The sequence below is a fragment of the Vidua macroura genome, chromosome 6 (assembly GCF_024509145.1).
Source record: "Vidua macroura isolate BioBank_ID:100142 chromosome 6, ASM2450914v1, whole genome shotgun sequence".
NCBI classification, from domain to species: Eukaryota; Metazoa; Chordata; class Aves; order Passeriformes; family Viduidae; genus Vidua; species Vidua macroura.
The window spans coordinates 19,978,060-19,999,376 of NC_071576.1; positions in this window are offsets into that span (position 1 = coordinate 19,978,060).

A 21,317-nucleotide genomic window follows, 5' to 3' on the forward strand; every position below is an offset into this window, starting at 1 on the left:
TTTAGGCAAAGTCATCTCAGAACTGCACTATTTATGGTAGATGTCTGTATTTTTCTTCTAATAAGATGGATGCCGAAAACAATCTTATTTGAGCATAGTACTTGATGAATAAAACTCAGAGGAAAGGCAGCCCCTAGCAGAAATAAACAGACTCCCACCCTGTCTCCCAATGCAGGTAGATATTCAGTGATTTTGGATCTCTCCATTAGCAAATCCTTTCTCCAGGACTGAAATCCAAACCCCATATAAAGTTCCAAATTAAACTCTTCCTACATCTCTTGACAGCCACAGCCTCAAGATCCCTGTCATCACTCAGCATATTTATTACTCAACTTACACATCAGACAGTTAGAGGTAAGCATTGGTGCCAAAATCTCAAGAAATGGGTAACAAACATGACTTCAGAGATCAAACACTCAGTGGGACCAAATCCCCCTGTAAGAGCTCTGTGTTTTGGTAGATACCATCTCTTGTTTACTGTCTTTCAAAGGATGGAGTTATTTAACAATGAGCAAAATGCAGGATATATGCAGGCTTACAGATACATCAAAAGACTCACTATCTTGATACCTCATAGGACTGTTAATGTGCCTCTTGTGCAGAGTGCCTAAGCAAAGTGCATGCTCTTTAAACTATGGTGATTTCCAGTATAAAGAGCAGGTATGAGCATTCCCCACAAATGAAAAGATGAAGACAGTAACTGAAGTCCTGAGGGTAACATCACTGAGTTCCTTATCAGGACTCAAGAAAACACAGCACAAGACAGTCTCTAAGGAATTCTAATACAGTCTTCACCAAAAAAATAATTATGTTGGTTTGGAGTATAATCAGTATCTTAGAAATTACATGCAAATTTACAAACTACTAAATTCATAATTAGTGTAAGTGTTATGAAACTATTTCTTCCCTTTGTAAACTGAGAAACAAGTGATGATTTACAAACTGTACAATCAGTGTACCAGCATATGTAGGGATACTTTTGATTGTGCCTGCCCATGTGCCAAAAAAAAGGGCTTTTATCTTTACGTGATAAAAATCTTAAATAGCAGTAACACTTCATCCTCAAGCTCAGGGACAGTACAGTGCCAATCATGAGATGAGGTTAGAGAGAAATTGCTTACAGAAGCATTGTGATGAACAGATTTATTCTCCAGAAGTGCCTCTGGAATATATATCACAGAAATTACTGGTGTACATTGTCAGTTCCCAACTTCCAACACAGTACTTACATAGTCCTTTAAACTGTCTGTGACACAGAGTACTCTGACCACAATGACACATAACAATCACTGTGGTCACCAATAAAGCAAAGACAAAGAAAACAATAAGGTTTTTTTAAAAAAAGTTATCATTGTATAGGCACTGTATAGGCACAATGGCAACACCTTAAATGCACTGTCCATATGGAGTATTTTACCTGTGATTCCTGAGAATTTCTGTGTACCAATCTTCTAAAAGGAGACAAAACTGCCTCCCCACCACCTCCTAAACATAGAAACTCTCAGTGATCAAATTCATTTAAAAAGCAGCCCATAATTAAGATTTTTTAAAAGTTAGATTTTGTATTATTAAAGCATAATGGGGTCCCCTAGGTGCCAATTAAGAAACTGATTAAAAAATATTTGAGCTTGAAAAGCTGCAGGTAGAGCGTTCTGTTCTCAGCTGTCTTGAATTAGCATATTGATGGCACCACAGCCCTGGCTGGAAGGAAAGGCAGAGACCCCGCAGACATTTTCATTTTGCCAGGCCAGCACAGTGCTTTGTGAGCACTCCTGCTTCAGTCCAAGGAAAAAATTACTTACACAGCCAGGCCTGACCAGCAACAAAAAGTTACAGTAAGAGAAATGTACTGGGCAAAGTATTTGCCAGTAGTGGTACTTCAGGGAAAAGGTATTGTAATTGGAACAACATGAAAAAGAGCAAATTCTAAACCAAAACAAAACCTATGAGGTTTCTGGCTTGGCTTTAGAAGGACATTAATCTATGACCTTGATCCATAACAGAGCTACAGCTACAATTTCAGCATACAGCAAAGTTCTGGCACAAACCCAGAAATTTGCTTTAGAAAGGCCCTTGAAATCTGGGTTAACTTTCATCTTCTTGAAAATTTAAGACAATTAGCTGCACTTGTTTCAAACTGAAACCCACAAAAAGTTGGTTTAGTAGGATATTTAAATTTTCGTTCAGAGCTCTTAAAAATTAAGCTGATGCTGGTAGAGTGCTTAAACCTAGTTTCATCTTAGAAGTCAGTTCCTAGAGCACTCAGGTACTTACTGAACCCTACAATCCTTAGTGAGCACCGTGGAGCCCATCACTGGGAGCAGTGGGAAATTCCTAGCACAGGAGCCCGGCCTGCTGCTCTATCTGTCCTTTCCTGATCTAACCCAAGTTTCTCCTCCCCTTCTGCTTCAAGCAGAAGCAAAGGAGAAACTTACAAGGCATTGTAGTTGCAGTTATTAAGGAAATTGCTTAAACAAGGTGCTCAGGACACACAGTACAAAGTTCAGTCTTGGTGAGATAATGGAATGGAAAACATGGGGAAGGAAGGTCTGAAGTCTGTCATAAGAGCACAGAACTGATAAACCGGTGAAACTTATCAAAGTTTGCCCACTGATGACTATTACATGAGAAGAGGATGAAAGTGACTCATGCTTTGGTGGAAATGGGATATTTTTATGTTAAGAATATCACTTTTGCTTCAGGCAGTTCACTTGGCAGGAGACACTTGAGGGTTTGCACATTATCAAGGATTACTCTGCTGGATAAGGTTTAAGCAATTACAAAATTGTGCCAAGATTTCTGATGATTGAGGTGAGGGGAAAATAATTGCGATTATGGGTATTTTAGTATCTTACTTCATTGCTAATAAAAAAAAAATAATAGCACTGAAGGACCACCTTGGCATTTTCTTTATCCTGGATAACGTTGCAGTCTTTAGGCTCATGAACACAGTGCACTGCAGAAACATGAGCCCAAATGCAGAGGGAATCTACCTTGGTTCTGGTTCAAGGACTCCCTGTTCTCTGTAGCTTCTCAGGTTACAAAAGCTCACTTTCACCTGTACAGTTTTCTTGCAAAGAAGTTTTTTCAGGTTTTGAAATGGCTCTTCTCCCAAAAAGGATGTGTGAAGTAAAGGAATAAAAATGCAAAGCCAGGATAGGCATGGTTATAGCTCCTATGGCACCTGTAACTCAGATGTCTCCAGCACATGAAGTACTTTGTAATGTTGAATTTGCTGCTAAACTTAGGCCTTAACTGCATTGTATGTACAGTGCATTCTAGTGGGTTTGACCAGTCAGCTTATAGCTTGTTAAATACTATGGGTCAGCTTTATATCTGTTTCCGTTCTGTTAGTCTCTTGACTGTATTCTCATCTCCATCACAACTTCTGTCATAGGTCCTAGACTAGATCCCCCTTTAATTCCTCCCCTGAGGAACTAAGCAAAATTCACAGCTAAGGCAGTACTTTTCATCTGCTGCTTCTTTTGAGAAATGTTCTTCCCATTTCCTAGAGCAGGGTATGCCTGTGCTGAGAAATGACATTGTGTCTTTGTGAAACACTTCACTAAGCTGGTATGACTACTGAATGCCACACTGCTTGTGTGGGCTGAAACAAAGCCATTTTCTCATGAATGCTGCTTATGAATCCTGAGATTCATCCTTGTAGATGCGTTTTCAAAACTGTTCAGAGACTACCTAAGTGTTCTGCACATCAACACTTTCTTTGGAAATGCCACCTGAAAATGTCAAATGATGCCAACAGCTTTAATCCAGTCTCTGAAAGTCTCTGTATATGTGAACTGCCTTTCATGCAGGAAATGAGTGCATGAGTTCTTCTTTCACATCCTGTCATGCAAAGGCACCCAGAGACCTCATGCCTTGTACCTTTGAGCGTAAGATTTAGAGGCGGAAAAAGAAAACCCATGTAGTGTTGCCTGTTATGCTGCAGACAACACAAGCAAAAGTAACACAAGAGACCCTTCACATAGCACTGAATATTCAGGAAAAGCCCATTTGAGGAAAAGCAATTCTCTGTGAAAATCCCTGGAGTGTTGCTGACTTCTATAATTGGATGTGTTTTCTGAAGAAGATGCACAGAAACAAAACAGTCATCCTGGTCAGACAAAAGGTTAGTCCAACTCAGTATTATGTCCCTGGGCGTTCTGTAAATGCAAAGGAAAAAGTATAAAACCAGACAAGCACATAAAGATACTCTTCTAAATACTCCCTCATGATTCAGTTATTTGTAGCTTTGAAACTGTGCCTTTAAAATACACAATCCATCTCTCAAGAGGAACTCAGGTCATGAAAGGAGAATGAAAAGAAAGCTGAGTGGATGTAGAGATTGCCACAGCAACAGCAGCTGAACTCTTGGATCTATGCACAGGGGAGTTTCTGTTTTGAGGCAGGCAGAGAGGACATGCTCTGAAGCTAACCTTGCAGAGACCTGTATGGTTAGGTAGGCCAACAGCAGGTCTTGACTATTTCCTTTAGACTTATGAACTCACCTAAACTCATAAACTTTTTATTTTATAGATTGACCACTAAAGTGAGGCAGCAAATAGTTTTCTCAAATGTGGTATATTTACCTAGAGATTATTATTTTGACTAAAATGCATTCAAGTCTTAAGTATAGTTAAGTGTAGACCAAGATTCTGCTGACTTCTTAGAATGTCAACTGCCACTGAAGTTGTTTGAAAAAAGAAGAAAGCTATTATTTCAGAAAACTGTATTACAATAGTTTTACATTTATGATGCAAATCAAGTAGTCATCCTAAAAATTTTAGTGAATATATATATAATTGGGAAATGGCAAAACAAAATGATGACTTGACAGTCTTTGCTGTCAGTTCTTTTAAGGTTTATAAATGACAAGAATTCAAGTACAGTAACAGTTTCCTTTACGCTAATTATATGGAAGGCCAAGGAATACACACAATTATGCAGTTAAATGAGGATGTAAAACAATGCCCTTTTATTTTGGCAGTGATGCGCAAGATCCAGAATGGAAAACATATACAGGTTAATCAGGAAGAAGCAGAAGAAGAAATCAGAGAGTTTATTCAATCAGCTCTTTACAGTTGCTTAAAAACAGTTCTTCAAAACAATCCTGAGAAAGAGTAGCTGATATTTTTTGATATTGCATCCCTCAGTTTTCTATTTTATCATAAATAGACTGTAATATCTGGGTGCAACATGGTATATCTAGTGGCAGCTGGGTTATCAAAGAATTAGGACTCCAATTAGTGATATTTATGGACACTGGAACAAGTGCTTTGCAGAAATCTTGTCTATTCTAACTCCGCTTTTGTAGCAGTAAATAATGTTACCACCATAGGCTATTATTACTAATTTATAATCCTAAAGCTGATAGTGCTTCTAAAATCACTTGAGAGGGCACACAGAAATCCACAATACCTGTAGCAGTGTGCCAAGACACTGACCCAAAGGGAGAATGTCCCACATCCTGCTACACTCCTGTAATGCGCCAGAGACCCTACAGGCAGGCCTGCAAAACTAACAGAAAGCAAAATCAGTGTAATGTCCTCTCGATGTTCTAGTCAAGGTAAAATGTTTGAAATTACTGGAGGCTGAAGAACTGTATTAACAGACAGAATTTTCTTGGGCTGATTTCAAGAGCCTTACAGTATGTCCTGTGGGGGCCTGTGAAATGTGCTGAGGAGAGCTCCAGAAAAGGCAGTCACTCCACTTGAAAGAGAAAGCAGAGGAGGAATATGGAAGAATTGTGCAAGGTGTACTATGGCCACTAAAGCCCTTTCTTGGAGGTGTATATGTATTGATTTAATATTGCAGTTTATTTCCATTGCATAAGCACTGTTTATCTTGCAAGACTACTCTGGGGAGGAACAAACAACTCTGGCTGCAGACCTGTATTTTAACTAGGTTTCTTAAGACTAAGTCCAGAGAAGCAGAGTGAGACTTATTAATGGGACTCAGCTGGAGAGTTCTGGTGTTCTTGTCTCAGTGCAGACATGTCCCTACTACATGGAAAAACAGAAAGCGAAGCCAGAGAATGAAAATCTTATTGTTCTGTTTGTTTCTTCCTCACAACCCATCTTTTACCAGATCCACTATATACCATGTCATACATTTTTATCTCAAAAACTATAAACTCTTAACACTGGGGAGTAGGAACTACACTTTGTTTCTGTGTTTGCACCTAATGCAATGGAGTAATTAGTACTCTACACTTTAAAACAGTCTGTTTGTTCCTCAGGCCACTGCTTCCAGCTGCTCTAACTTCATTTTTGCCAGCCATTTCTGTTGAGGTCTGTAGTCTGCTTAATATGCATATTTGCTCTGAGCCAAATCACCTGATACGGAAAGAATCTCATCCCTGCCCAGATGCAGTGAATTGTCTGTTACTGTCAAGTTATTCAAAATTTTGCAATGGCAGCACCACTGCAAGCAGCCTGTTTTATTAGTTCCCAATTTATATGAATTCCATATGCTGCTGTGTATTAATACCTCTCATCTCTCTTGCCTTTAGAAATAAAAAATATGATTTATCAGCACCCTCTTTATACCACCAGGATATAATTGCACATGGGCTAATTGTTAAAGTTCTGAGGGAGCTGTACTAAGGGATCAATCCCTTTATTGCTGCAGTAATGAGCTTTTAATGGCTGACTGGCTAGACCTTCTGGCCTTCTCAGGGAGGCAAGCTTTAGCCATACCCTTTCTTTCTGCCCATTAATCATCAGTCTCCCATAGCAGTATATAAAGGCAAACAGAACTGCACTATTACAAACAGGGAGCAAAAACCAAGACTCATTGCATCTCATTATCTCCACTAATACATACATATAATAACACTGCAGATAATTCCCTTACATTGTTTGATAAAAAGCCCTGGATGGCTCATGGCCATGGTAGAGATACATCAGGCTTGTCATCTTAAGGTCAGTATTTCCCATCCTGGCCCATGTAATAGTGACCTGTAGTCATTAACAACTGATGACATGTTTAAAACCTCACACTCTGGGGAAGCCGCCTCACGTCACTGACAGCTGTAACTCTCATAGCTGGTCACTGGGGAGCAATAGCATTTCTGCTCTTTTACAAAAAGCAGAAAAGGCCTTGGCTGTGTGTAAGCCCTGCTCAGCAATAACAAAAGCATCTTTCTTTTATCAACATTGTGTTCAGCATAAATCCAAAACATAGTCCCATACCAGATACTGTGAAGAAAATTTACTCTACTTCAGCCAAAACTAGCACTGTACCTTGTCTCAGTTCCTGACAGCAGGACAGTGGAAGAGATACACATACTTCCAAGTGATAGATTTATGGATCCAGTCAAATGGAAAGTGATCAAGTAAGCTTCTTTTCTCCAGCCTCTGGGTGGGGCAGCGGACATGCACTATTGACAAACCAACAGCCGTGCTGCGCTGTTGTACGTTGTGTACCAAGGAAAGGGCTCTGTATAGTCCAGCCAGCATGTTAACAGCATTTGTATGAGCCTGCTCCCTCACTTCTCCATCAACTATGAGGTGAGGATTCTGTGATTCAGATCCTTTTTGGGCAACATATTTTTTATCCATTTGAAGGAATAACATACTATCTTGCAGGCAATAGCAAGGATTGATGGGAGGTCACACACAATTCTTCTATGTTCTGTCATAAAAACACAGGCCGGGCTAAATACCACTAGGCTTACTGCACACAGAGTAAATCACACCAGCGTGTCCTGTGTCACATACAATTTCTACCAAAGTGCAAAGATTTGGAAGACAGTAACTGATGAGTATAGTTTGTTTTGAGGACCTGGTGTTGGGGGAAGGAAACAGCAATCTGGCTGTTCAACAAGCAGAAGTAAGATCTTATTTCCTTGCAGTTACTTCATCATCTAACACACAACACACATAACATAGAATCATAGAATGGTCTGGAATGAAGGGGCCTTAAAGATCATGTGGTTCCAACCCTCCTGCCATGGGCAAAGACACCTTTCACTAGGCAGCTTGCTTAAAGACCCAACCAATGTGGCCTTAAACGCTTCCCGGGATGAGGCACCCACAACTTCTCTGGGCAACCTGTGCCAGTGCCTCACCACACTCACAGTAAAGAATTTTTTCCTAATCTCTAGTCTAAACCTACTCTTGTTTCAGTTTCAAGCCATTCACCCTTGTCTTATACTACACGTCCTTGTAAAGATTCCCTCTCCAGCTTTCTTGTGAGCTCCCTTTAGGCACTGAAATGCCTTCTCTTCAGCTGACATATAGCTATCCTTCAAAGAGGAGGACACAAAAAATATATTTACAGCCTATTTTTACAGAATAAAATCTCTTCTTTGAAAGCAAAGATTGTTCTAAATATTGCTGAGTAGGAAAGAATCTGGAAAAAACACAGTGATTACAAAAATTAAATGGTTCCTCATTAGAAAAGTTACGTTTAGAGAAGGTAAAACTGCATTTAAATTTCCTGTCTTATGTGCTCAAATTGACTTCTTGGTGCTACCTCTGCACAAATGCTCTTGCCTCTGACACACATTCCTCATGCTCCTCCCCATCCCACAAATTCTTAACAGTTACAAAACTGCCAACTAGCACAGGAGAAGGCAGAGGGCACTTATGAAAACTTTTTGAGCATTTCATGCTGTATATCTCTCACTGCCCATGTAGTCATACACAGATATTCTCATCCCAATCCCTGGCATTCCTCCTCAGACAGGGAAGGATGCAAGGAAATCTGCCTGAAGCCACTCAAGATAGGTAAAGGCAAGATGTCAGACAGTGAGGGCAGCACAGTCCAGTCTGCTGGCTTCAGTGTCTCTATTTTGGATACAAACGTACAAAAGCAACCCTTTGCCCTCTAAAAAGATACAGGACCTTTGTGATCTACCTCTTCATGAAACAAAGATAGCAAAAGACAGTTCTGAAGTGATACATTCACTTCTAGTTTGTTCATCCAGAGTTTAGATTTCTTTGGTAATGGACAAAATATTTTTATTTAGTTTTGGTATGTGAGGAAAAGGACATGATAGAGACAGAAAAGCAGGAAAATGCTTTAAAATTAGCAAAAATGCTAATTTTGTTTTAATTTGCTGACCTGAGCAGCACTTCTTCCAGTGCTACTGGTTTAAACACCAGACTCCTGCTTTAGTGGTAGTATGCTCTTTACCTATTGCAGCCATCTGCTGGCTTTCCTGACCAATGGCCACAGCGCCTGAATCACTCTGGACTCACCCCTGTTGTAATCCAGAGTCAATCTATCCAGACAATCCATGGCCTGTGTGCCTGTGCATGGTTAGTCTGGGATGTCTGGAGCACGTGGGCAGAGCACACAGATGAGAGCTTCTACACATATGCTGTTTTTCCCAATGATAAGGACATGGAATCTGAAAAATATATCTTTGACTTTTACACAGATTATATGTTTGAGCTCTTATGCTTTCCTTTGCACTTCTGGAGGAAGACACACCCGTGATCACCTCAACACTGAACCAGCTGTTCCCTGGGGTTTTTAAAAAGACACCCAGAAATTCAGGGGCTACACTGAGGGGGACAGAGGGTTGAATTCATAGGATTTTTTCTTATTATCCAGTCACAAAAGATAAAACCACAGATATTTATTTTAACAAAAACACAAGACTTTGGCACTGTGGGAAACAAAATAGGCAAACAATTTTTTTTCTCTAATTTTTCTCCTTATCATTCAAATTAGAAGAACTGGCAAAATACATTTTTTTTCTTTTTGTACTTTGAAGGATAAGTGTGGCAGGCACATTCTTCTCTCTCTCAGGATTTTTTCATAGAGGAGCACAGAGAGAAGAAAGAGAAAACAAATTTCTATTTCTGCTCCTTGTTTTTCCTATGTGGAATGTGTTTGGAGAATTGTTTATCTGGGGTGATTGCTAGATTGGTGAGGATTGTTTGAGCCTGATGGCCAGTCACATCCACCTGTGTCTGGACTTGCGAGAGAGGGCCACGAGTTGTGTGTTAGTTAGATATGGTAGTTAGAAAAAGTAGGTTTGTAGTTTTAGTATCTCCTTTCAATAGTATATTAATGTATTATAGCATAGTTATAATAAAGAAATCATTCAGCCTTCTGAACTGGAGTCAGACATCATCGTTTCTTTCCACCAGGTTCACCTGCATTTACAATAGATAAGTAGTAGGAAAAATCTTTTTGCAAGGACAAATCAATTGGATATTTTATGATAAATACTGATATAAACATATGAGAGATTACTTCATTTAAAAATTCTTCTGCTCTTATTTACATGCTTTCTTAATCTGCAAGGATTTTATCTCTTGATTTCCCATCTTCTATCACAGGATAAGCATAGAATCCACCATGCTCCACCACCCTGAGTAATGGGACAAATTGACAGTAAGCCACTGCTAATGAACCAGATTTTAGAAATGAACACAAAATTAACTGAATCAGAATTATCCATGACCCAATTCTGTAACATATTCTACCCTTGTCATTTGCTCCAATGGAAAAAAGCACAGAAAATGAAAACTACACCAGATGGGAACTATGTACCATGTTTTGCATTATTAATGCTAGCAACAGCATAACAAAGAATTGTGTTCCTACTTTCTAATTTGTTGGCATTTTCTGACCAGTTTGTCTGAAGCTAAGCAACTCAAAGAAAGGCAGCATCCAATCAAAGCCCTGTCATCTAGAGGGCAATCTGTCTTTGCCAGTCAGCCATATAAATGCATGGCTGGAACATCTATTTAGAGAGTCAGCCATGGACCATTAAGGAGTCAGAACCTGAAAAGGGAAGAAGAGCAATGTAAGCTCCTGCCAGCCCTGAGCTATGGAGAGCAGAGCCAGTCCAAAGACAATGAAATACATTGTTAGTGGAAGCTGAGGGTTGAATAAACAAGTCCTGTTCCATCAGACTTTGCTTCTTAAGCCTGCTACTTAATGTGTAGTAAATTGGAAGTCATCAGGATTAACAAGCTTTCTGAGTCAGACGATGGAATAGCTGGACACCAAGTGTAAAATGCAGCCGTTTAGAAAGCAACATCTAAGCCTCATCTAACCTAGTAAATTAAAGAGTCATACTTGCTTTCAGAGCACTCACTATGCATCACTTTAGGACAAATGTGCCCCTCACCCCAATTTCAAATACATAGAGGTGTATCTTAAAACAAATAGGAATTAATAGAGTTGGCATGCAGTGAAGCAGCAGAAAAATTAGTGCCATCAATCTCTTTCAATATCTACTGCAATATCAAACAGAAATTTCATCTCCTTATTACGATGCAGCACAGAAACTGAATTGTTAGTATTGTTATTAACTTAAATAAAACCCAATTTACAGGATTTCAAACCTCCTTTGAAAATCAGTTTATTAAATGCATCTCCCATTAAGCCACTTTCATTATTTAAACAACATAATGCAATAAAAATATTGCAAGGTTAAACTGCCATCTAAGTGATTTATTTGTAAGTCACGAGGAAAATGGTCTCACATGTCACTTCCTAGCACAGATTAAAATACCATTGCACTCTCTACTTGCGAGGAGTTTGGTCCTCATATATAGGGGATACATTTCAAACTAGGAATAAGCATTGTTATGTGGAAGATTCTCTGTGTTAGCACTGATTCTACTGTCATGCATAGGCACAGTGAAACAGTACTCATTGAAGAGGAGAACCTGGCACAAGCAGTACAGACTTGTCATCATCCTCAGCTCATGTAACTGGTTCATGTTACAGGTCAGAAAGAAGATGTACTGACAATATTAGGCTCATAGGCCTGAAGATGATGCACATGGAATAATTTTTCTCTCTTTTCTAATAGAGAAATCAAAGGAAAATAGAGGGCTGCAGGGTGCAGAAGAAACAGCAGTTTTCTTCTCACATAGTTAAGCTACTGAAGTCACTGTCACAGAATATGGCAGCTACTATGTATTTACAAGGACTTAGAAGGCAATTAATTGGACTAAATCCCAGAATAAATATCTATCATGATATAATAAGTACAAAGATACTACTTCCAGATGATGAAGTTCTTGATCCAAATATTGTTGGATGCTGGAGGATGCACTGGGGAGTTTTTACTGCATCTGGGTTAACTCAGTTCTTAACAGTCATCCCAGGCACCCAGACTAGTACAGGAGTTTTACATTCTTATTCAAGCACTAAAGGGACAGACACCATGTAAAAACTCCAGTTACTTAAAAAAATGCTGGGGCATTTATACTCACTAATGCTATGGGAGACAAAACTGTGTTTGCTTCAACCTTTAAATTTCACTGCCAAATTAATTTTATTCTGCGTCTCAGGCCCACATCCATCTCATCTGCAAAGACATCCACTGTTACAGTGTTACTTAGATTATCAATTATCAGGTGTATAACCTGTTGGTGTTTATCATAGCACTGAATCCAAGACAAGTAATCACAAAGTTCACAGTCTTTCCCACTGAGAGAAGCGGGTCAGTTTTCAGTTCTCCAACTTACTTTCAGGCTTTCTGCAGAATCAGCCCAGATTAAATTGATTTCCACTTTGCTCACTTGCAAATATACAATTAATAAGTAATAGAAATACAACTGTATTAAGAAAATCTGGTACTGAAACACATGGATGATTGACAGAAAGTAAATTCTGTGGCTAGAGAACACAAAGCCATTATGATAAATTAATTTACTTTTTAAGAAATCTTGTGACAGGTTCTACTGTTTTGCATGGGAAACTGTATCACTGAGTTCTTGAAGAACAAAATTCCACCTATTTCTCTATGAGGCCCTCCCTTTTCATTTTAGAATGTGCAGCCCTGTTTCACCCTCTCTGATAGAAAAGACTTTTGCTATAACCCTTTGGGGCAGTACCTATCATCTAAGGTCTGTTCCAGTCATGGACTCTTTTAAAGATAGACAGAGTTTAGCAGGTCAGCAGAGTAGGCTGGTGAGGAGTAGAAGCACCACTATCCATGTCAAAGAGCAACTTAAAACCATTTTTTTTGCTTTATCTAGCAGAAATCTGCTGTGTTGGGGAAGGGACTACCAGTGCCATCATGAGGTTTGGTCCTGCCTTAGTTCATTAATAAGGCACAGAATTATACATAGAGAGGCTAGAACTGCACATGCAGATTATCTTGCTTTTCTTATAAATAATGAATTTATGACAAAAATATGGAGAAGAGACAGTATCTGTGAGTAGTATCAAGGGAGTCTACACAGAAAATACAAGCTATGTTGGTATATTTCTGAACATGAAACATATTTTCTCTTTACACTTGATTCAGAAGGAAAAAGTCCATTTCAGCTGAATGACTGGATTTTATAACTGGACTCCAGAAGAGCTCCTTAAAAAGGAAAGTCATTAATCTATTTTCAAACCAGTAGTAACAATTAGTTCTTAATGAGTGCTTGTCATAAGAAAAGACAGACATAATCTGTTTTAAACTGAGGTGATTTCTGTACCTACTCCAGCATGAGGCCCCTGTGCAACATCAGCAGCACATCCACTGCCTGAGGAAAGTGCTGACCTGCAGCAAGGGCACAGATAAATGGCAGATTTCAGAGCTCAGTTAGAGGTGGTATCACCTCCCATCTTTGCTTTGCCCGTGCACTTCATCAAAGGCCTGCAGTGAGGAAGTGCTCACTTACAGGCTGTAAAGGGAACTGTCATTTTCCAGCCAAGGTCTGACAGCACTTGACAGACCCAAAGGGTTTGCCCATTGCACTGTGCTCACTGAGAAGGGCTTTTGGGAACAAAAGGAGGCTGTAGCCACCTGTGACCATACGCTATGTGGGCTAATTCTGAGAGAGGCTCCCTGTGCCACTTCTTGCATTGCCCACGGTGACAGACAGATGGACAGAGGGCATTTGACCTTAATAGATAATGCAGATAAATAGAGAAAGAAAACTAACAGAAACACTGAGTCAGGCTGAATTGAAGCCTTGTTCCCATGCATCCCTGAATGTTCCCTTTGGCCCAACATTCATAGCTGGATCCAAGACGTTAATGCTGCTTCGATACATGCAGTTAGCACAGGGCAGCCTAATACCAGTGCTGCTTGAAAAAGAGCTACTAAATGGTTTGATTAACAACTTTTAACAATTGCTCTTCTAATTTCCTCATTTCACTGGTGTTTATTTTATTCTACTCCTCCTTCGTTCTCTTGTCGGGCAAATATAGGTAGGAGAGTTCTAATTAGCTAAGAATATTGCTTTATAAAAACTTTGCTAATGACTTACTCTTGCTTATAAACCCTAAGGCATCAGCATCTCATGTGTCAACAGCTTCCTGTGAAGTCTCATAATTTTGTCTGTAAACTTTGGCTCATTCTAGAAAATTACCTCATCACTTCATATGAGAACTTTGATAAATACTTGAAAATTGATGACTGACTCATATAGCTTAATGTATCAAAAGAAGGTTACTCAGAACTAGCTGAAGAGATCCATTAATTTTTTTATGGATTTGTATATGTATTTTTAAGAAAAGGCCACACAACTTTATCACATGAAAATATTTCTAGTTAAGACTTTAAATGGATCTTTTTTTTTTTTTTTTTGTCAGTTCAGCTGTCTTAGACTCAGCTGTCCTTAAGTCTCTTAGCTTTACAGCAGACTTTTTCAAAATGGGTCAAAAAATGCAACAAAACTGCCTCTACTAGTTGCTCTGTCAAAAGCATCATCAGCATGGTATTAGGGATCACAGAAGTTGACCTGGCTTGAATTATGTCCTTTGGTTGCATTTTTCCCAAAATCTCCTCTTATTTTATGACTTAAATAATTATTCCTAAGAGCTATTTTGCTATAATTCTCCTAAATGGTTCTACTTTAACTTTGCAGTTTACACTGGAGCAAGAAAAGCTTTGCCAACAGAGACAAGAAGGTGCTTTTGCCTCTGTGCCTGTGAAAGTTTCTCTGAAGTCATATGAAAGGGACTCAACCAAAATGATTAAAGAATCTAAAATATTGGAAAATATATTTTATTTCTCAGAAGTAGATAACTTATACTTTACAGAGTAATTGCAGTGATATGGCATACATATCAGTGTGATCTGCTTGGTCGAATGTGGCAGGACTGAACAACTTCAGTTGTTCACAACCTCAGAAAGATGCCAGAACACAAGTAAAAATCTTTACATGGTAAGAGCCATATCAGAACCAAATTGTTTGTCTTTTCAGTCAGGTTGCGGTTTCCCTCATGTCAAAGCCTGAAGAGGGAAAGGATTACTATCTGGGATGTAGAGCACCAGAAAACCATACGGAAATCTGTTGCTGCAGACAGAAGATCAGACAAAGGCTTTCATAAGCTTTCAATAATTCAGGAATTACATTAAATGCCCTTGTCTCCAGAACCTGTGAATTATTTCACCTCTAAGACTATATGGAAACCTAGGCCAAAATCAGACCAAACAGCTTTCAGCTTATCTTTGAGTAAAGGATGGCAAGCAGGAAATCTGGTTCAATGCTTTTTCTCCAGGGTGTTTTTTAACCACTATATCAGTAATCTTCACACTTACCACACTGTAACACATTTTTTCCCCATGATGACCATGTACAGCAAAAGACTATGAGACTATTTTTTCCTTCTTTGTGAGGGGCTGCAGCCTCACCAGTAACCAGAATAAAGTACCTGTCACCATGACAAGAATTGCAGGCACAAAACCTGAAATATAAATTTTACCTATATATATATATTTATAAGTTGTACTGGCAGCAGCAGATTGAGAAAATGGGGATAGTGCACTTGAACTCCAAAAAGTGCTTACCACAGTTTCATTATGTCAGACATTAACTGAAAGTCAGCTGAGCTTTAGGGAAGGCACAAATGGGAACTTTTAAAGATATAATACACACTACTGACATTTAAAAAGATAAACATCAAACTCAGAGCAAAGGGAGCTAATTTAATAAAATAAGGGTTTGGCAGCAAATGTTTATTTGTCTTGGAGGACTTTATTTCTTTTTTTAAAGAGCGCCATTCATGTTGCTCATTTTCATTTGCTTGGTTCATCCCTGATGGATCATTTTCTACTTACTACCCTTATTAAAAAATACTAGACTATTTCACAGCAGTAGTCCAATCACTGTAGCAATACAATGCTGTGTATTATGCTATTCATCTTAAAAATGTTCCATAAATACTGAAGACTAGACCACAACACTGAAATCTACCTTGAAGAAAGGCAGCCTGCAGTTATTTCAGCCAAAGAACTTAATTGTTTCTACCCAAACAATGTGATTACCCATTTGCATCCTTCTTGTTGCTAAGGGTTCAATGTGAGTAGAAGTATGGTTTTACCTGAGTTTTGAATCCTTATTTGACATCTATATGAGAACTGAGGCCTCTTTAGAACCCTCAGCATGACAGTGAATGCCACACCAATGAAAACTGGCCTTTTACTTTCTAAGGTGTCCTTGAAAAATCCTCAACTGGAAGCCCATATACTAAAATGGTTTTTCTGAATTTGAACTGCACTACATTGAATTATGCTAAAAGCTTTAGAAGCATCACCATGCAAACACGTGTCAAGACATAGCCCTTAAAAAGTTTTTTCAAGTAATTTTCTAAGATGCTAGATCCATTTATGAAGTTTCAGAAGAGGAAACACAGAGAAAGAATAAGAAATTAACATCTTCTAGTCTGAATGTTGTTTCTAACACTACTCTTCCATGACAAAAGTGATATTAAGAGGTTATTTCTCATGACGACCATTTCCTGCAATATTCCATCTGCTTCAGGTTATCAGCAGCTGCTTACCCAGGACTTTGTGAGGAACAAGAGGGTTAGGAGGCACTTTCTTTCTGCACTAGGTTACAAGCACACACTCTAAGGTGGAAAGAAAAATTTTGATATTGCTCTAATATTACATTTTGTCTACATAAATACATTCTGTATCAAAAATGAAGATATCATGTTCATAATTCATCTATCATCACAAGATATATAATCTTGTGTCATTTTGATCTCGATTGCATCTTCAAAAAAAGAATAGAAGAAAGATACAACTTCACTAATATACTGTTTTATTGTGGAAGCACCTACAATTACATAGACGTTAAAAAATCGCACATGACTAACTCTGTTTAGTTGTACATTACAGTTAAGCAAAACAGTTAAGCACAATTTTAGGATTCATTTGAAGTTAATTATATGTTCTTTTAATAATGAACACTTTTGTATTTCACAGCACAGCTACCAGGAAAATGCTTTTATGACTATTAAAGCCATGTTGATGTCCTAGAGGTACCAGGTAGATATCTCTATGAAATGCATGCAACTATTCCCTCTCTCAGTTTCAAAGACTGGAATAGGTTCTCATAATCACAAAATGTCAAGCAATATTCTTCTGGAATTCAGACACAAGTAACACCATTGTTGTGTCTTCTCTTCTGATGACTGAGCACTAAGAATGTCTTCACAACATTATTTTACTTTATGTCTCAGGTTTTCGCTTTTATATTTTTCAGATTCTGTACTCCTTTAGTGCGTAGTTCTGAGTTTCATATTAGGGGTAGAAAGCTCTCTTCAGAGAGTAGGCAGACAAAACAATTCCTTCTCTAGTTGGGAACCAAGGACAAATGATCCAAATTTCAGGCCCAAGAGCATAAACAATGGCAGAATGAAGAGAGAAAAACAAGGATGAGACTTCACAATCTAATGCTACAATTGGACAATTAACTCCAATATGCAAATGGACCAGAACTTATAAAAGTGTGAGACCCTGTGATCAGCTGTCATTTTTGTGACCATCTTGGCTTCATCTTAGGTGTAGCTCTGGCTGGGCTCTTGTACTGCCCAAGGTGTATCCATTGAGGCCTTCTAATAAATACCTACCTTATCCTTTAACTTCGTCTAGTCTGTGTTCTAGGTCAGCCTTCACAAGGCATCATATGGACAACCACAGCTTCAAGGTCTGGTGCATTCTACTCTTCACAAGCCTAATGTTACATTAAGCCATACAAATGGTAAACAATTAGATGCAAGACCAGGAGAAACATTCTCTAGACACTCCCAGTAAATCCATGCCTCCAATAATTACTGCCAAATATAAAGAATATATCAGCAAGATGGCTCAGCTACCTACTAGTTATTAGTAATTTTAGAAGAACTATTTGTGTGAAAGTTGTCAAGAGGGTTTTATTGATGGCTTGGCAAAAACAAACATTTACTGACTTCAAGAAAAAACAAATTATAAAGACATTGCATCTACCATAATTTATCATCAGCATGACCTCTCAGAAAAATCAGCCAGACATCTGAAATTACTTCCCTTTATTGTGAAAGCTGTAATGCAAAATAATCTTCAAATTCATCTCCTTTCTCACCTATCAGCTTTGCTTCAGAATTTGCTTTGTATTCAGAATTTTTGATTCCTCCTCTTTCCACTCTATGCTTCCATCCTGGTGAACTCAATAACTTCTGTTCTCAACATTTGTGAGCACTCTTTTTCTAGATTATTATGTCATTTAATTGTTTTAGTCAAGACAATAAAGAGATTCCTTTCTTAAATCCCTTTCTTAAAGAGACTTGAAAACGTCAGCCCTCAGGTGAGCCTCTTGAGTCATTTGGAAAATAAGATTTTTTGGTTGTTGTGGGAAAGGCAGAATCAGAGGACTGTACTTACAAGAGCTGTACTAAAAATCACTGGAAAATATTAAATATTTTGGAGGGGTTTTTTCTGCTTGTGATCTGCAGCTCAAAACTGTAAATGTGCAGAAACATGTTTAAATTATGGAAGGTCCTGAAGGGATCCAGCACAGTGTGTATCCCAGTGCTCGGCATCAGGTTACAGCCATCAAGCTGGGAGATACTCCAGTATCAACACTGTGTGAAAGAAAGTTCAGTAACTGAGAAGTTGAAGTGGAAGCAAAGTTGAAAGGCAAAGCAATAGCATTGTTAAGTGTCAGAAAAATTAGTCAATATGGCACAAAGGCTGTTTTGCAGGAAGTACAGGATTGCTGTCAGGAGTCTGGCTCCAGAAGAGAAGGGGTGGGGTAAGAGCAGAGAAAACAAAATCCAAATGACTGCTCAAAGGAGCAAGGGTCAGAACTGGGGATCAGAGATGACTGTCCAGATCACATGGAAGCAATGAACAGCACAAAGCAACTGATGGGTTTATTCTTACATCTATTTAGATGTAGGAGATCACACAGCAGTTTTACAGACCAGTTCTCAAGTGGTTAGGATTGTTGGGCTCTTTGCTGCCCAAGCCGAAGCCCAGACAGTGACAGAAGAGTTCAGTTGTCCAGCTGAAGTCTAACAGACCAATAACAACCTTTAAATAAATCCTATGACTTTCAGAACTGCACAGCAAACACTAGTTCTTATGACTTCATTTTTACTCAGTCATAACTGAAAACTTCCTCCACCTCCCAACAGAGATTTGAGTCATGATACAGACCTGAATGTTGCAAAATGAATTGCTGTGGGATATGAAATTCAGTCAAGCACAACCAGTGCTTGGGACAGCTCTGTAAGTATTATATGTTTCTCATTTCACAGCCCCAGACAAATGCAACTGACAATCTACTAACAATAAGATTTACTTATAGCTTTTAAATCCTGTTGTACAGCATTTTTTGATTCAGTAATTCCAGCGGGGGTAGGGGAAAGCCAGATTAAAATTTGTATAACAGCAGTTTCCTGACTTTGATTACAATGGACAACAGGAGATTTTAGGATGCTGCAACTGCCCTATGCATTTTACAAGAGTGTGAAGTGCTGGGAAGAACTGTGTCTGAAGGGCTAGGAGGAGATGCAGATCTGTTCCCCAGATTTCAGTTAACTGCTTGTTCTACCTAGAAATCTCTAAGAGGTACTACTGTCTGCCCATAAGCTGCCCAATCTCCATGGCCTCCCAGTGTGAAGCATGAACTTGTCTATTGGGACTGCAATCACCACTGCCTCAAATGGAATTATTCCATTTAGGATCTCTCATCCTCCCAGAAACAAATGCTGCAAGCATGATCTGCATGTAGGTGTAGTTACACCTACACAGATACTAATCATAGATTAAACTAGACAGATGAATCATCAGAAGTCAGTACCTTCTATAAACAGAGATATTTAATGCATAGATAGATGACTGGTAATTGTCTGCTGATAATCTCTGTCAGTTCGATGCAATAGTATAAAGCTTTATCTTAGGCTCTAGCCAGAAGTACAGGGTAACTTCAGACTTACCTAGCAACTTTCAGTGCAGAAAAAGGCAGGAAATCGTAATACAGCTGGTTAGTTCATTACTACAGCACAGGACAGAAAGCAATCTCTGTATCATAGACTGACAAAGGATAAATGGAGATGGAATAAGGAGATCACAACACCCTCCAAAGGCACACCTGAGTTTGAGCAAAATAATTATTTTCAGCAGGGTTTTAAAATTGTGTCTCCAAATTCAACTGAGTGCATCTTGATGTAACACGAATACAGCTGAGAGCAACTCAAGCAACTAAGTGCTAAAGGATGTTTTACATAGCACTGACATCACGAGGAGACTTGCTAAGAACTCTGCTGGAAGGACTCAAGAAAGAGATGAGCAACTTTAACAAGATAAGGTAAATGAAAGAAAAATTAAAAGAGAATAAAGAAGAAGAAAAGGAAGGCCAATGTAATAGAAATCTATTCTGACTACAAAGACTGAAGAGATAAAAGGAACTCCATGTGTTTTCTACCTTCTTGTTTTTGGACTGAAATGCACTGGCACATCTCTGCAAATGTCAGCGAGTCAGAAAGAAAATCAAAAGAAACAGCTCTGATCTGGGCAGTGTGCTTTTGAAAGGGACACTTCTGCTAAGAGTGTAATGTGGCACATCAGGCCACCTGGATAATGAAGGGCAGCAGATGAGAAGGAGGATGAATTATGTCAGCTCCTAAATGAGAAGGCTGATGGCAGAAATACATCCATTTTGCTGGAGCTTTCATGAGGAATCATTTGTGTGAAAGCATTTTGGGCCTCTACTTGGGAGCACTCTTTTCTGTACAGAATGGGTGCTGTTGGACATGAAATTTCAAGAATGAAATCTCTGGCTTGGAGCCACAAATGACCAAACTCTCACCTCAAAAACATTTCCGGAAATCTTGCAAAACTCTAAGCTAAAGTCCATTTCTGTCTACGTTTTCCAAGACCTTCACAGAATATTATGAAGTTAAAGGAAATTACCTAAGTACCATGACTTATGAACTGCATCTAAAAATGTTGATTTTTCTTTTAAGATTGTTAACTGATTTAAGAATTCCTTCTGATATCCAGAGATTTTTGTTATACAATTTTAACAAGGAAGTGATATTCATATCCAAATATAATGACAAATGTGATTTTTCTAGCGACATTAAAAGAAAAATGAAACAAATTAGTAATAATTTAACAGAAG